The sequence below is a fragment of the Vespa crabro genome, chromosome 2, assembly GCF_910589235.1.
Source record: "Vespa crabro chromosome 2, iyVesCrab1.2, whole genome shotgun sequence".
NCBI classification, from domain to species: Eukaryota; Metazoa; Arthropoda; class Insecta; order Hymenoptera; family Vespidae; genus Vespa; species Vespa crabro.
This window is the reverse complement of record NC_060956.1, coordinates 12,294,041-12,314,162: the sequence shown is the minus strand read 5'-3', so window position 1 is coordinate 12,314,162 and position 20,122 is coordinate 12,294,041.

Genomic DNA, 20,122 nt, shown 5'->3' with positions numbered 1-20,122 from the left:
ATCATGAAAACAGTGAAAATACTCGTTCCGCAGTTTGAAAAATGTTACCAATCTATTCAGACATGGTATTTCAGAAGATCAAACATCCTTTTTATCTTGGTATTGATGTATTAACATTGTTTCATATCGTATATACGATTTTATGCTCATAATGGCGTATCGTCGAAAAACGAAAGGTTGAAATCTAATTCAATTTCAATGATTTTAAATACTTTCGACGCAGAATAAAGAATGAAACTAGATCATATCTTTCCGACTATGTGTAAATGCGTGTTTTAACATGATAATTAATGAGAAACCTGATCGACACATGCGAATTTCGCTATATGCGGAAATATTATCATGAAAACAGTGAAAATACTCGTTCAACAGTTTGAAAAATGTTACCAATCTATTCGGACATTGTATTTCAGAAGATCAAAAATCTTTTCTATCTTGGAATTGATGTCTTAACTTTGTTTCATATCCGATATACGATTTTATGCTCATAAAGTTGTATCGTCGAAAAACGAAAGGTTGAAATCTCATTCAATTTCAATGATTTTATATACTTTCGACGCAGAATAAAGAATGAAACTAGAATATTTCTTTCCGACTATGCGTTAATACGTGTTGTAGCATGATAATTATCGAGAAACCTGATCGACATATGCGAATTTCGCTATATGCTGAGGTAAAATGGTGAAAACAATGAATTTTCCCGGACAACAGTACGAAAAATGTTACCAATCTATTCAGACATGGTATTTCAGAAGATCAAACATCCTTTTTATCTTGGTATTGATGTATTAACATTGTTTCATATCGTATATACGATTTTATGCTCATAAAGGCGTATCGTCGAAAAATGAAAGGTTGAAATCTCATTCAATTTCAATGATTTTATATACTTTCGACGCAGAATAAAGAATGAAACTAGATTATATCTTTCCGACTATGTGTAAATGCGTGCTTTAACATGATAATTAATGAGAAACCTGATCGACATATGCGAATTTCGCTATATGCTGAGGTAAAATGGTGAAAACAATGAATTTTCCCGGACAACAGTACGAAAAATGTTACCAATCTATTCAGACATGGTATTTCAGAAGATCAAACATCCTTTTTATCTTGGTATTGATGTATTAACATTGTTTCATATCGTATATACGATTTTATGCTCATAAAGGCGTATCGTCGAAAAAAGAAAGGTTTAAATCACATTCAATTTCAATGATTTTATATACTTTCGATGCAGAATAAAGAATGAAACTAGAATATTTCTTTCCGACTATTTTTAAATACGTGCTTTAACATGAAAATTATCGAGAAAACTGAACAACACATGTGAATTTCGCTATATGCGGAAATATTATCATGAAAACAGTGAAAATACTCGTTCCACAGTTTGAAAAATGTTACCAATCGATTCGGACATTGTATTTCAGAAGATCAAAAATCTTTTCTATCTTGGAATTGATGTCTTAACTTTTTTTCATATCCAATATACGATTTTATGCTCATAAAGTTGTATCGTCGAAAAACGAAAGGTTGAAATCTCATTCAATTTCAATGATTTTATATACTTTCGACGCAGAATAAAGAATGAAACTAGATTATATCTTTCCGACTATGTGTAAATGCGTGTTTTAACATGATAATTAATGAAGAACCTGATCGACACATGCGAATTCCGCTATATGCGGAAATATTATCATGAAAACAGTGAAAATACTCGTTCCACTGTTTGAAAAATGTTACCAATCTATTCGGACATTGTATTTCAGAAGATCAAAAATCTTTTCTATCTTGGAATTGATGTCTTAACTTTGTTTCATATCGTATATACGATTTTATGCTCATAAAGGCGTATCGTCGAAAAATGAAAGGTTGAAATCACATTCAATTTCAATGATTTTATATTTTTTCGACGTAGAATAAAGAATGAAACTAGAATATTTCTTTCCGACTATGCGTTAATACGTGTTGTAGCATGATAATTATCGAGAAACCTGATCGACATATGCGAATTTCGCTATATGCTGAGGTAAAATGGTGAAAACAATGAATTTTCCCGGACAACATTACGAAAAATGTTACCAATCTATTCAGACATGGTATTTCAGAAGATCAAACATCCTTTTTATCTTGGTATTGATGTATTAACATTGTTTCATATCGTATATACGATTTTATGCTCATAAAGGCGTATCGTCGAATAATGAAAGGTTGAAATCACATTCAATTTCAATGATTTTATATTTTTTCGACGCAGAATAAAGAATGAAACTAGAATATTTCTTTCCGACTATTTTTAAATACGTGCTTTAACATGAAAATTATCGAGAAAACTGAACAACACATGTGAATTTCGCTATATGCTGAAATATTATCATGAAAACAGTGAAAATACTCGTTCCGCAGTTTGAAAAATGTTACCAATCTATTCAGACATGGTATTTCAGAAGATCAAACATCCTTTTTATCTTGGTATTGATGTATTAACATTGTTTCATATCGTATATACGATTTTATGCTCATAATGGCGTATCGTCGAAAAACGAAAGGTTGAAATCTAATTCAATTTCAATGATTTTAAATACTTTCGACGCAGAATAAAGAATGAAACTAGATCATATCTTTCCGACTATGTGTAAATGCGTGTTTTAACATGATAATTAATGAGAAACCTGATCGACATATGCGAATTTCGCTATATGCTGAGGTAAAATGGTGAAAACAATGAATTTTCCCGGACAACAGTACGAAAAATGTTACCAATCTATTCAGACATGGTATTTCAGAAGATCAAACATCCTTTTTATCTTGGTATTGATGTATTAACATTGTTTCATATCGTATATACGATTTTATGCTCATAAAGGCGTATCGTCGAAAAAAGAAAGGTTTAAATCACATTCAATTTCAATGATTTTATATACTTTCGATGCAGAATAAAGAATGAAACTAGAATATTTCTTTCCGACTATTTTTAAATACGTGCTTTAACATGAAAATTATCGAGAAAACTGAACAACACATGTGAATTTCGCTATATGCGGAAATATTATCATGAAAACAGTGAAAATACTCGTTCCACAGTTTGAAAAATGTTACCAATCGATTCGGACATTGTATTTCAGAAGATCAAAAATCTTTTCTATCTTGGAATTGATGTCTTAACTTTTTTTCATATCCAATATACGATTTTATGCTCATAAAGTTGTATCGTCGAAAAACGAAAGGTTGAAATCTCATTCAATTTCAATGATTTTATATACTTTCGACGCAGAATAAAGAATGAAACTAGATTATATCTTTCCGACTATGTGTAAATGCGTGTTTTAACATGATAATTAATGAAGAACCTGATCGACACATGCGAATTCCGCTATATGCGGAAATATTATCATGAAAACAGTGAAAATACTCGTTCCACTGTTTGAAAAATGTTACCAATCTATTCGGACATTGTATTTCAGAAGATCAAAAATCTTTTCTATCTTGGAATTGATGTCTTAACTTTGTTTCATATCGTATATACGATTTTATGCTCATAAAGGCGTATCGTCGAAAAATGAAAGGTTGAAATCACATTCAATTTCAATGATTTTATATTTTTTCGACGTAGAATAAAGAATGAAACTAGAATATTTCTTTCCGACTATGCGTTAATACGTGTTGTAGCATGATAATTATCGAGAAACCTGATCGACATATGCGAATTTCGCTATATGATGAGGTAAAATGGTGAAAACAATGAATTTTCCCGGACAACATTACGAAAAATGTTACCAATCTATTCAGACATGGTATTTCAGAAGATCAAACATCCTTTTTATCTTGGTATTGATGTATTAACATTGTTTCATATCGTATATACGATTTTATGCTCATAAAGGCGTATCGTCGAATAATGAAAGGTTGAAATCACATTCAATTTCAATGATTTTATATTTTTTCGACGCAGAATAAAGAATGAAACTAGAATATTTCTTTCCGACTATTTTTAAATACGTGCTTTAACATGAAAATTATCGAGAAAACTGAACAACACATGTGAATTTCGCTATATGCTGAAATATTATCATGAAAACAGTGAAAATACTCGTTCCGCAGTTTGAAAAATGTTACCAATCTATTCAGACATGGTATTTCAGAAGATCAAACATCCTTTTTATCTTGGTATTGATGTATTAACATTGTTTCATATCGTATATACGATTTTATGCTCATAATGGCGTATCGTCGAAAAACGAAAGGTTGAAATCTAATTCAATTTCAATGATTTTAAATACTTTCGACGCAGAATAAAGAATGAAACTAGATCATATCTTTCCGACTATGTGTAAATGCGTGTTTTAACATGATAATTAATGAGAAACCTGATCGACACATGCGAATTTCGCTATATGCGGAAATATTATCATGAAAACAGTGAAAATACTCGTTCAACAGTTTGAAAAATGTTACCAATCTATTCGGACATTGTATTTCAGAAGATCAAAAATCTTTTCTATCTTGGAATTGATGTCTTAACTTTGTTTCATATCCAATATACGATTTTATGCTCATAAAGTTGTATCGTCGAAAAACGAAAGGTTGAAATCTCATTCAATTTCAATGATTTTATATACTTTCGACGCAGAATAAAGAATGAAACTAGAATATTTCTTTCCGACTATGCGTTAATACGTGTTGTAGCATGATAATTATCGAGAAACCTGATCGACATATGCGAATTTCGCTATATGCTGAGGTAAAATGGTGAAAACTATGAATTTTCCCGGACAACAGTACGAAAAATGTTACCAATCTATTCAGACATGGTATTTCAGAAGATCAAACATCCTTTTTATCTTGGTATTGATGTATTAACATTGTTTCATATCGTATATACGATTTTATGCTCATAAAGGCGTATCGTCGAATAATGAAAGGTTGAAATCTCATTCAATTTCAATGATTTTATATACTTTCGACGCAGAATAAAGAATGAAACTAGATTATATCTTTCCGACTATGTGTAAATGCGTGCTTTAACATGATAATTAATGAGAAACCTGATCGACATATGCGAATTTCGCTATATGCTGAGGTAAAATGGTGAAAACAATGAATTTTCCCGGACAACAGTACGAAAAATGTTACCAATCTATTCAGACATGGTATTTCAGAAGATCAAACATCCTTTTTATCTTGGTATTGATGTATTAACATTGTTTCATATCGTATATACGATTTTATGCTCATAAAGGCGTATCGTCGAAAAAAGAAAGGTTTAAATCACATTCAATTTCAATGATTTTATATACTTTCGATGCAGAATAAAGAATGAAACTAGAATATTTCTTTCCGACTATTTTTAAATACGTGCTTTAACATGAAAATTATCGAGAAAACTGAACAACACATGTGAATTTCGCTATATGCGGAAATATTATCATGAAAACAGTGAAAATACTCGTTCCACAGTTTGAAAAATGTTACCAATCGATTCGGACATTGTATTTCAGAAGATCAAAAATCTTTTCTATCTTGGAATTGATGTCTTAACTTTGTTTCACATCCAATATACGATTTTATGCTCATAATGGCGTATCGTCGAAAAACGAAAGGTTGAAATCTAATTCAATTTCAATGATTTTAAATACTTTCGACGCAGAATAAAGAATGAAACTAGATCATATCTTTCCGACTATGAGTAAATGCGTGTTTTAACATGATAATTAATGAGAAACCTGATCGACACATGCGAATTTCGCTATATGCGGAAATATTATCATGAAAACAGTGAAAATACTCGTTCAACAGTTTGAAAAATGTTACCAATCTATTCGGACATTGTATTTCAGAAGATCAAACATCCTTTTTATCTTGGTATTGATGTATTAACATTGTTTCATATCGTATATACGATTTTATGCTCATAATGGCGTATCGTCGAAAAATGAAAGGTTGAAATCACATTCAATTTCAATGATTTTATATTTTTTCGACGCAGAATAAAGAATGAAACTAGAATATTTCTTTCCGACTATTTTTAAATACGTGCTTTAACATGAAAATTATCGAGAAAACTGAACAACACATGTGAATTTCGCTATATGCGGAAATATTATCATGAAAACAGTGAAAATACTCGTTCCACAGTTTGAAAAATGTTACCAATCTATTCAGACATGGTATTTCAGAAGATCAAAAATCTTTTCTATCTTGGAATTGATGTCTTAACTTTGTTTCATATCCAATATACGATTTTATGCTCATAAAGTTGTATCGTCGAAAAACGAAAGGTTGAAATCTCATTCAATTTCAATGATTTTATATACTTTCGACGCAGAATAAAGAATGAAACTAGAATATTTCTTTCCGACTATGCGTTAATACGTGTTGTAGCATGATAATTATCGAGAAACCTGATCGACATATGCGAATTTCGCTATATGCTGAGGTAAAATGGTGAAAACTATGAATTTTCCCGGACAACAGTACGAAAAATGTTACCAATCTATTCAGACATGGTATTTCAGAAGATCAAACATCCTTTTTATCTTGGTATTGATGTATTAACATTGTTTCATATCGTATATACGATTTTATGCTCATAAAGGCGTATCGTCGAAAAATGAAAGGTTGAAATCACATTCAATTTCAATGATTTTATATTTTTTCGACGTAGAATAAAGAATGAAACTAGAATATTTCTTTCCGACTATTTTTAAATACGTGCTTTAACATGAAAATTATCGAGAAAACTGAACAACACATGTGAATTTCGCTATATGCGGAAATATTATCATGAAAACAGTGAAAATACTCGTTCCACAGTTTGAAAAATGTTACCAATCTATTCAGACATGGTATTTCAGAAGATCAAACATCCTTTTTATCTTGGTATTGATGTATTAACATTGTTTCATATCGTATATACGATTTTATGCTCATAATGGCGTATCGTCGAAAAATGAAAGGTTGAAATCACATTCAATTTCAATGATTTTATATTTTTTCGACGCAGAATAAAGAATGAAACTAGAATATTTCTTTCCGACTATTTTTAAATACGTGCTTTAACATGAAAATTATCGAGAAAACTGAACAACACATGTGAATTTCGCTATATGCGGAAATATTATCATGAAAACAGTGAAAATACTCGTTCCACAGTTTGAAAAATGTTACCAATCTATTCAGACATGGTATTTCAGAAGATCAAACATCCTTTTTATCTTGGTATTGATGTATTAACATTGTTTCATATCGTATATACGATTTTATGCTCATAATGGCGTATCGTCGAAAAACGAAAGGTTGAAATCTAATTCAATTTCAATGATTTTAAATACTTTCGACGCAGAATAAAGAATGAAACTAGATCATATCTTTCCGACTATGTGTAAATGCGTGTTTTAACATGATAATTAATGAGAAACCTGATCGACACATGCGAATTTCGCTATATGCGGAAATATTATCATGAAAACAGTGAAAATACTCGTTCAACAGTTTGAAAAATGTTACCAATCTATTCGGACATTGTATTTCAGAAGATCAAAAATCTTTTCTATCTTGGAATTGATGTCTTAACTTTGTTTCATATCCAATATACGATTTTATGCTCATAAAGTTGTATCGTCGAAAAACGAAAGGTTGAAATCTCATTCAATTTCAATGATTTTATATACTTTCGACGCAGAATAAAGAATGAAACTAGAATATTTCTTTCCGACTATGCGTTAATACGTGTTGTAGCATGATAATTATCGAGAAACCTGATCGACATATGCGAATTTCGCTATATGCTGAGGTAAAATGGTGAAAACAATGAATTTTCCCGGACAACAGTACGAAAAATGTTACCAATCTATTCAGACATGGTATTTCAGAAGATCAAACATCCTTTTTATCTTGGTATTGATGTATTAACATTGTTTCATATCGTATATACGATTTTATGCTCATAAAGGCGTATCGTCGAAAAATGAAAGGTTAAAATCACATTCAATTTCAATGATTTTATATTTTTTCGACGCAGAATAAAGAATGAAACTAGATTATATCTTTCCGACTATGCGTAAATATGTGTTGTAACATGATAATTATCGAGAAACCTGATCGACATATGCGTTTTTCGCTATATGCTGAGATAAAAAGGTGAAATCTTTGAACTTACTCGTACAACAGTTTGAAAAATGTTACCAATCGATTCGGACATTGTATTTCAGAAGATCAAAAATCTTTTCTATCTTGGAATTGATGTCTTAACTTTGTTTCATATCGTATATACGATTTTATGCTCATAAAGTTGTATCGTCGAAAAACGAAAGGTTGAAATCTCATTCAATTTCAATGATTTTATATACTTTCGACGCAGAATAAAGAATGAAACTAGATTATATCTTTCCGACTATGTGTAAATGCGTGTTTTAACATGATAATTAATGAGAAACCTGATCGACACATGCGAATTCCGCTATATGCGGAAATATTATCATGAAAACAGTGAAAATACTCGTTCCACTGTTTGAAAAATGTTACCAATCTATTCGGACATTGTATTTCAGAAGATCAAAAATCTTTTCTATCTTGGAATTGATGTCTTAACTTTGTTTCATATCGTATATACGATTTTATGCTCATAAAGGCGTATCGTCGAAAAATGAAAGGTTGAAATCACATTCAATTTCAATGATTTTATATTTTTTCGACGTAGAATAAAGAATGAAACTAGAATATTTCTTTCCGACTATGCGTTAATACGTGTTGTAGCATGATAATTATCGAGAAACCTGATCGACATATGCGAATTTCGCTATATGCTGAGGTAAAATGGTGAAAACAATGAATTTTCCCGGAGAACATTACGAAAAATGTTACCAATCTATTCAGACATGGTATTTCAGAAGATCAAACATCCTTTTTATCTTGGTATTGATGTATTAACATTGTTTCATATCGTATATACGATTTTATGCTCATAAAGGCGTATCGTCGAAAAATGAAAGGTTGAAATCACATTCAATTTCAATGATTTTATATTTTTTCGACGCAGAATAAAGAATGAAACTAGAATATTTCTTTCCGACTATTTTTAAATACGTGCTTTAACATGAAAATTATCGAGAAAACTGAACAACACATGTGAATTTCTCTATATGCGGAAATATTATCATGAAAACAGTGAAAATACTCGTTCCACAGTTTGAAAAATGTTACCAATCTATTCAGACATGGTATTTCAGAAGATCAAACATCCTTTTTATCTTGGTATTGATGTATTAACATTGTTTCATATCGTATATACGATTTTATGCTCATAATGGCGTATCGTCGAAAAATGAAAGGTTGAAATCACATTCAATTTCAATGATTTTATATTTTTTCGACGCAGAATAAAGAATGAAACTAGAATATTTCTTTCCGACTATTTTTAAATACGTGCTTTAACATGAAAATTATCGAGAAAACTGAACAACACATGTGAATTTCGCTATATGCCGAAATATTATCATGAAAACAGTGAAAATACTCGTTCCACAGTTTGAAAAATGTTACCAATCTATTCAGACATGGTATTTCAGAAGATCAAACATCCTTTTTATCTTGGTATTGATGTATTAACATTGTTTCATATCGTATATACGATTTTATGCTCATAATGGCGTATCGTCGAAAAACGAAAGGTTGAAATCTAATTCAATTTCAATGATTTTAAATACTTTCGACGCAGAATAAAGAATGAAACTAGATCATATCTTTCCGACTATGTGTAAATGCGTGTTTTAACATGATAATTAATGAGAAACCTGATCGACACATGCGAATTTCGCTATATGCGGAAATATTATCATGAAAACAGTGAAAATACTCGTTCAACAGTTTGAAAAATGTTACCAATCTATTCGGACATTGTATTTCAGAAGATCAAAAATCTTTTCTATCTTGGAATTGATGTCTTAACTTTGTTTCATATCGTATATACGATTTTATGCTCATAAAGGCGTATCGTCGAAAAATGAAAGGTTGAAATCACATTCAATTTCAATGATTTTATATTTTTTCGACGTAGAATAAAGAATGAAACTAGAATATTTCTTTCCGACTATGCGTTAATACGTGTTGTAGCATGATAATTATCGAGAAACCTGATCGACATATGCGAATTTCGCTATATGCTGAGGTAAAATGGTGAAAACAATGAATTTTCCCGGACAACATTACGAAAAATTTTACCAATCTATTCAGACATGGTATTTCAGAAGATCAAACATCCTTTTTATCTTGGTATTGATGTATTAACATTGTTTCATATCGTATATACGATTTTATGCTCATAAAGGCGTATCGTCGAATAATGAAAGGTTGAAATCACATTCAATTTCAATGATTTTATATTTTTTCGACGCAGAATAAAGAATGAAACTAGAATATTTCTTTCCGACTATTTTTAAATACGTGCTTTAACATGAAAATTATCGAGAAAACTGAACAACACATGTGAATTTCGCTATATGCTGAAATATTATCATGAAAACAGTGAAAATACTCGTTCCACAGTTTGAAAAATGTTACCAATCTATTCAGACATGGTATTTCAGAAGATCAAACATCCTTTTTATCTTGGTATTGATGTATTAACATTGTTTCATATCGTATATACGATTTTATGCTCATAATGGCGTATCGTCGAAAAACGAAAGGTTGAAATCTAATTCAATTTCAATGATTTTAAATACTTTCGACGCAGAATAAAGAATGAAACTAGATCATATCTTTCCGACTATGAGTAAATGCGTGTTTTAACATGATAATTAATGAGAAACCTGATCGACACATGCGAATTTCGCTATATGCGGAAATATTATCATGAAAACAGTGAAAATACTCGTTCAACAGTTTGAAAAATGTTACCAATCTATTCGGACATTGTATTTCAGAAGATCAAAAATCTTTTCTATCTTGGAATTGATGTCTTAACTTTGTTTCATATCCAATATACGATTTTATGCTCATAAAGTTGTATCGTCGAAAAACGAAAGGTTGAAATCTCATTCAATTTCAATGATTTTATATACTTTCGACGCAGAATAAAGAATGAAACTAGAATATTTCTTTCCGACTATGCGTTAATACGTGTTGTAGCATGATAATTATCGAGAAACCTGATCGACATATGCGAATTTCGCTATATGCTGAGGTAAAATGGTGAAAACAATGAATTTTCCCGGACAACAGTACGAAAAATGTTACCAATCTATTCAGACATGGTATTTCAGAAGATCAAACATCCTTTTTATCTTGGTATTGATGTATTAACATTGTTTCATATCGTATATACGATTTTATGCTCATAAAGGCGTATCGTCGAATAATGAAAGGTTGAAATCTCATTCAATTTCAATGATTTTATATACTTTCGACGCAGAATAAAGAATGAAACTAGATTATATCTTTCCGACTATGTGTAAATGCGTGCTTTAACATGATAATTAATGAGAAACCTGATCGACATATGCGAATTTCGCTATATGCTGAGGTAAAATGGTGAAAACAATGAATTTTCCCGGACAACAGTACGAAAAATGTTACCAATCTATTCAGACATGGTATTTCAGAAGATCAAACATCCTTTTTATCTTGGTATTGATGTATTAACATTGTTTCATATCGTATATACGATTTTATGCTCATAAAGGCGTATCGTCGAAAAAAGAAAGGTTGAAATCACATTCAATTTCAATGATTTTATATACTTTCGATGCAGAATAAAGAATGAAACTAGAATATTTCTTTCCGACTATTTTTAAATACGTGCTTTAACATGAAAATTATCGAGAAAACTGAACAACACATGTGAATTTCGCTATATGCGGAAATATTATCATGAAAACAGTGAAAATACTCGTTCCACAGTTTGAAAAATGTTACCAATCGATTCGGACATTGTATTTCAGAAGATCAAAAATCTTTTCTATCTTGGAATTGATGTCTTAACTTTGTTTCATATCCAATATACGATTTTATGCTCATAATGGCGTATCGTCGAAAAACGAAAGGTTGAAATCTAATTCAATTTCAATGATTTTAAATACTTTCGACGCAGAATAAAGAATGAAACTAGATCATATCTTTCCGACTATGTGTAAATGCGTGTTTTAACATGATAATTAATGAGAAACCTGATCGACACATGCGAATTACGCTATATGCGGAAATATTATCATGAAAACAGTGAAAATACTCGTTCAACAGTTTGAAAAATGTTACCAATCTATTCGGACATTGTATTTCAGAAGATCAAAAATCTTTTCTATCTTGGAATTGATGTCTTAACTTTGTTTCATATCCAATATACGATTTTATGCTCATAATGGCGTATCGTCGAAAAACGAAAGGTTGAAATCTAATTCAATTTCAATGATTTTAAATACTTTCGACGCAGAATAAAGAATGAAACTAGATCATATCTTTCCGACTATGTGTAAATGCGTGTTTTAACATGATAATTAATGAGAAACCTGATCGACACATGCGAATTACGCTATATGCGGAAATATTATCATGAAAACAGTGAAAATACTCGTTCAACAGTTTGAAAAATGTTACCAATCTATTCGGACATTGTATTTCAGAAGATCAAAAATCTTTTCTATCTTGGAATTGATGTCTTAACTTTGTTTCATATCCAATATACGATTTTATGCTCATAAAGTTGTATCGTCGAAAAACGAAAGGTTGAAATCTCATACAATTTCAATGATTTTATATACTTTCGACGCAGAATAAAGAATGAAACTAGAATATTTCTTTCCGACTATGCGTTAATACGTGTTGCAGCATGATAATTATCGAGAAACCTGATCGACATATGCGAATTTCGCTATATGCTGAGGTAAAATGGTGAAAACAATGAATTTTCCCGGACAACAGTACGAAAAATGTTACCAATCTATTCAGACATGGTATTTCAGAAGATCAAACATCCTTTTTATCTTGGTATTGATGTATTAACATTGTTTCATATCGTATATACGATTTTATGCTCATAAAGGCGTATCGTCGAAAAATGAAAGGTTGAAATCACATTCAATTTCAATGATTTTATATTTTTTCGACGTAGAATAAAGAATGAAACTAGAATATTTCTTTCCGACTATTTTTAAATACGTGCTTTAACATGAAAATTATCGAGAAAACTGAACAACACATGTGAATTTCGCTATATGCGGAAATATTATCATGAAAACAGTGAAAATACTCGTTCCACAGTTTGAAAAATGTTACCAATCTATTCAGACATGGTATTTCAGAAGATCAAACATCCTTTTTATCTTGGTATTGATGTATTAACATTGTTTCATATCGTATATACGATTTTATGCTCATAATGGCGTATCGTCGAAAAATGAAAGGTTGAAATCACATTCAATTTCAATGATTTTATATTTTTTCGACGCAGAATAAAGAATGAAACTAGAATATTTCTTTCCGACTATTTTTAAATACGTGCTTTAACATGAAAATTATCGAGAAAACTGAACAACACATGTGAATTTCGCTATATGCGGAAATATTATCATGAAAACAGTGAAAATACTCGTTCCACAGTTTGAAAAATGTTACCAATCTATTCAGACATGGTATTTCAGAAGATTAAACATCCTTTTTATCTTGGTATTGATGTATTAACATTGTTTCATATCGTATATACGATTTTATGCTCATAATGGCGTATCGTCGAAAAACGAAAGGTTGAAATCTAATTCAATTTCAATGATTTTAAATACTTTCGACGCAGAATAAAGAATGAAACTAGATCATATCTTTCCGACTATGTGTAAATGCGTGTTTTAACATGATAATTAATGAGAAACCTGATCGACACATGCGAATTTCGCTATATGCGGAAATATTATCATGAAAACAGTGAAAATACTCGTTCAACAGTTTGAAAAATGTTACCAATCTATTCGGACATTGTATTTCAGAAGATCAAAAATCTTTTCTATCTTGGAATTGATGTCTTAACTTTGTTTCATATCCAATATACGATTTTATGCTCATAAAGTTGTATCGTCGAAAAACGAAAGGTTGAAATCTCATTCAATTTCAATGATTTTATATACTTTCGACGCAGAATAAAGAATGAAACTAGAATATTTCTTTCCGACTATGCGTTAATACGTGTTGCAGCATGATAATTATCGAGAAACCTGATCGACATATGCGAATTTCGCTATATGCTGAGGTAAAATGGTGAAAACAATGAATTTTCCCGGACAACAGTACGAAAAATGTTACCAATCTATTCAGACATGGTATTTCAGAAGATCAAACATCCTTTTTATCTTGGTATTGATGTATTAACATTGTTTCATATCGTATATACGATTTTATGCTCATAAAGGCGTATCGTCGAAAAATGAAAGGTTAAAATCACATTCAATTTCAATGATTTTATATTTTTTCGACGCAGAATAAAGAATGAAACTAGATTATATCTTTCCGACTATGCGTAAATATGTGTTGTAACATGATAATTATCGAGAAACCTGATCGACATATGCGTTTTTCGCTATATGCTGAGATAAAATGGTGAAATCTTTGAACTTACTCGTACAACAGTTTGAAAAATGTTACCAATCGATTCAGACATTGTATTTCAGAAGATCAAAAATCTTTTCTATCTTGGAATTGATGTCTTAACTTTGTTTCATATCCAATATACGATTTTATGCTCATAAAGTTGTATCGTCGAAAAACGAAAGGTTGAAATCTCATTCAATTTCAATGATTATATATACTTTCGACGCAGAATAAAGAATGAAACTAGAATATTTCTTTCCGACTATGCGTTAATACGTGTTGTAGCATGATAATTATCGAGAAACCTGATCGACATATGCGAATTTCGCTATATGCTGAGGTAAAATGGTGAAAACAATGAATTTTCCCGGACAACAGTACGAAAAATGTTACCAATCTATTCAGACATGGTATTTCAGAAGATCAAACATCCTTTTTATCTTGGTATTGATGTATTAACATTGTTTCATATCGTATATACGATTTTATGCTCATAAAGGCGTATCGTCGAAAAATGAAAGGTTAAAATCACATTCAATTTCAATGATTTTATATTTTTTCGACGCAGAATAAAGAATGAAACTAGATTATATCTTTCCGACTATGCGTAAATATGTGTTGTAACATGATAATTATCGAGAAACCTGATCGACATATGCGTTTTTCGCTATATGCTGAGATAAAATGGTGAAATCTTTGAACTTACTCGTACAACAGTTTGAAAAATGTTACCAATCGATTCAGACATTGTATTTCAGAAGATCAAAAATCTTTTCTATCTTGGAATTGATGTCTTAACTTTGTTTCATATCCAATATACGATTTTATGCTCATAAAGGCGTATCGTCGAAAAACGAAAGGTTGAAATCTCATTCAATTTCAATGATTTTATATACTTTCGACGCAGAATAAAGAATGAAACTAGATTATATCTTTCCGACTATGTGTAAATGCGTGCTTTAACATGATAATTAATGAGAAACCTGATCGACATATGCGAATTTCGCTATATGCTGAGGTAAAATGGTGAAAACAATGAATTTTCCCGGACAACAGTACGAAAAATGTTACCAATCTATTCAGACATGGAATTTCAGAAGATCAAAAATCTTTTCTATCTTGGAATTGATGTCTTAACTTTGTTTCATATCCAATATACGATTTTATGCTCATAAAGTTGTATCGTCGAAAAACGAAAGGTTGAAATCTCATTCAATTTCAATGATTTTATATACTTTCGACGCAGAATAAAGAATGAAACTAGATCATATCTTTCCGACTATGTTTAAATGCGTGTTTTAACATGATAATTAATGAGAAACCTGATCGACACATGCGAATTCCGCTATATGCGGAAATATTATCATGAAAACAGTGAAAATACTCGTTCCACTGTTTGAAAAATGTTACCAATCTATTCGGACATTGTATTTCAGAAGATCAAAAATCTTTTCTATCTTGGAATTGATGTCTTAACTTTGTTTCATATCGTATATACGATTTTATGCTCATAAAGGCGTATCGTCGAAAAATGAAAGGTTGAAATCACATTCAATTTCAATGATTTTATATTTTTTCGACGTAGAATAAAGAATGAAACTAGAATATTTCTTTCCGACTATGCGTTAATACGTGTTGTAGCATGATAATTATCGAGAAACCTGATCGACATATGCGAATTTCGCTATATGCTGAGGTAAAATGGTGAAAACAATGAATTTTCCCGGAGAACATTACGAAAAATGTTACCAATCTATTCAGACATGGTATTTCAGAAGATCAAACATCCTTTTTATCTTGGTATTGATGTATTAACATTGTTTCATATCGTATATACGATTTTATGCTCATAAAGGCGTATCGTCGAATAATGAAAGGTTGAAATCACATTCAATTTCAATGATTTTATATTTTTTCGACGCAGAATAAAGAATGAAACTAGAATATTTCTTTCCGACTATTTTTAAATACGTGCTTTAACATGAAAATTATCGAGAAAACTGAACAACACATGTGAATTTCGCTATATGCTGAAATATTATCATGAAAACAGTGAAAATACTCGTTCCACAGTTTGAAAAATGTTACCAATCTATTCAGACATGGTATTTCAGAAGATCAAACATCCTTTTTATCTTGGTATTGATGTATTAACATTGTTTCATATCGTATATACGATTTTATGCTCATAATGGCGTATCGTCGAAAAACGAAAGGTTGAAATCTAATTCAATTTCAATGATTTTAAATAATTTCGACGCAGAATAAAGAATGAAACTAGATCATATCTTTCCGACTATGAGTAAATGCGTGTTTTAACATGATAATTAATGAGAAACCTGATCGACACATGCGAATTTCGCTATATGCGGAAATATTATCATGAAAACAGTGAAAATACTCGTTCAACAGTTTGAAAAATGTTACCAATCTATTCGGACATTGTATTTCAGAAGATCAAAAATCTTTTCTATCTTGGAATTGATGTCTTAACTTTGTTTCATATCCAATATACGATTTTATGCTCATAAAGTTGTATCGTCGAAAAACGAAAGGTTGAAATCTCATTCAATTTCAATGATTTTATATACTTTCGACGCAGAATAAAGAATGAAACTAGAATATTTCTTTCCGACTATGTGTAAATACGTGTTGTAACATGATAATTATCGAGAAACCTGATCGACATATGCGAATTTCGCTATATGCTGAGGTAAAATGGTGAAAACAATGAATTTTCCCGGACAACAGTACGAAAAATGTTACCAATCTATTCAGACATGGTATTTCAGAAGATCAAACATCCTTTTTATCTTGGTATTGATGTATTAACATTGTTTCATATCGTATATACGATTTTATGCTCATAAAGGCGTATCGTCGAATAATGAAAGGTTGAAATCTCATTCAATTTCAATGATTTTATATACTTTCGACGCAGAATAAAGAATGAAACTAGATTATATCTTTCCGACTATGTGTAAATGCGTGCTTTAACATGATAATTAATGAGAAACCTGATCGACATATGCGAATTTCGCTATATGCTGAGGTAAAATGGTGAAAACAATGAATTTTCCCGGACAACAGTACGAAAAATGTTACCAATCTATTCAGACATGGTATTTCAGAAGATCAAACATCCTTTTTATCTTGGTATTGATGTATTAACATTGTTTCATATCGTATATACGATTTTATGCTCATAAAGGCGTATCGTCGAAAAAAGAAAGGTTTAAATCACATTCAATTTCAATGATTTTATATACTTTCGATGCAGAATAAAGAATGAAACTAGAATATTTCTTTCCGACTATTTTTAAATACGTGCTTTAACATGAAAATTATCGAGAAAACTGAACAACACATGTGAATTTCGCTATATGCGGAAATATTATCATGAAAACAGTGAAAATACTCGTTCCACAGTTTGAAAAATGTTACCAATCGATTCGGACATTGTGTTTCAGAAGATCAAAAATCTTTTCTATCTTGGAATTGATGTCTTAACTTTGTTTCACATCCAATATACGATTTTATGCTCATAATGGCGTATCGTCGAAAAACGAAAGGTTGAAATCTAATTCAATTTCAATGATTTTAAATACTTTCGACGCAGAATAAAGAATGAAACTAGATCATATCTTTCCGACTATGTGTAAATGCGTGTTTTAACATGATAATTAATGAGAAACCTGATCGACACATGCGAATTACGCTATATGCGGAAATATTATCATGAAAACAGTGAAAATACTCGTTCAACAGTTTGAAAAATGTTACCAATCTATTCGGACATTGTATTTCAGAAGATCAAAAATCTTTTCTATCTTGGAATTGATGTCTTAACTTTGTTTCATATCCAATATACGATTTTATGCTCATAATGGCGTATCGTCGAAAAACGAAAGGTTGAAATCTAATTCAATTTCAATGATTTTAAATACTTTCGACGCAGAATAAAGAATGAAACTAGATCATATCTTTCCGACTATGTGTAAATGCGTGTTTTAACATGATAATTAATGAGAAACCTGATCGACACATGCGAATTACGCTATATGCGGAAATATTATCATGAAAACAGTGAAAATACTCGTTCAACAGTTTGAAAAATGTTACCAATCTATTCGGACATTGTATTTCAGAAGATCAAAAATCTTTTCTATCTTGGAATTGATGTCTTAACTTTGTTTCATATCCAATATACGATTTTATGCTCATAAAGTTGTATCGTCGAAAAACGAAAGGTTGAAATCTCATACAATTTCAATGATTTTATATACTTTCGACGCAGAATAAAGAATGAAACTAGAATATTTCTTTCCGACTATGCGTTAATACGTGTTGCAGCATGATAATTATCGAGAAACCTGATCGACATATGCGAATTTCGCTATATGCTGAGGTAAAATGGTGAAAACAATGAATTTTCCCGGACAACAGTACGAAAAATGTTACCAATCTATTCAGACATGGTATTTCAGAAGATCAAACATCCTTTTTATCTTGGTATTGATGTATTAACATTGTTTCATATCGTATATACGATTTTATGCTCATAAAGGCGTATCGTCGAAAAATGAAAGGTTGAAATCACATTCAATTTCAATGATTTTATATTTTTTCGACGTAGAATAAAGAATGAAACTAGAATATTTCTTTCCGACTATTTTTAAATACGTGCTTTAACATGAAAATTATCGAGAAAACTGAACAACACATGTGAATTTCGCTATATGCGGAAATATTATCATGAAAACAGTGAAAATACTCGTTCCACAGTTTGAAAAATGTTACCAATCTATTCAGACATGGTATTTCAGAAGATCAAACATCCTTTTTATCTTGGTATTGATGTATTAACATTGTTTCATATCGTATATACGATTTTATGCTCATAATGGCGTATCGTCGAAAAATGAAAGGTTGAAATCACATTCAATTTCAATGATTTTATATTTTTTCGACGCAGAATAAAGAATGAAACTAGAATATTTCTTTCCGACTATTTTTAAATACGTGCTTTAACATGAAAATTATCGAGAAAACTGAACAACACATGTGAATTTCGCTATATGCGGAAATATTATCATGAAAACAGTGAAAATACTCGTTCCACAGTTTGAAAAATGTTACCAATCTATTCAGACATGGTATTTCAGAAGATTAAACATCCTTTTTATCTTGGTATTGATGTATTAACATTGTTTCATATCGTATATACGATTTTATGCTCATAATGGCGTATCGTCGAAAAACGAAAGGTTGAAATCTAATTCAATTTCAATGATTTTAAATACTTTCGACGCAGAATAAAGAATGAAACTAGATCATATCTTTCCGACTATGTGTAAATGCGTGTTTTAACATGATAATTAATGAGAAACCTGATCGACACATGCGAATTTCGCTATATGCGGAAATATTATCATGAAAACAGTGAAAATACTCGTTCAACAGTTTGAAAAATGTTACCAATCTATTCGGACATTGTATTTCAGAAGATCAAAAATCTTTTCTATCTTGGAATTGATGTCTTAACTTTGTT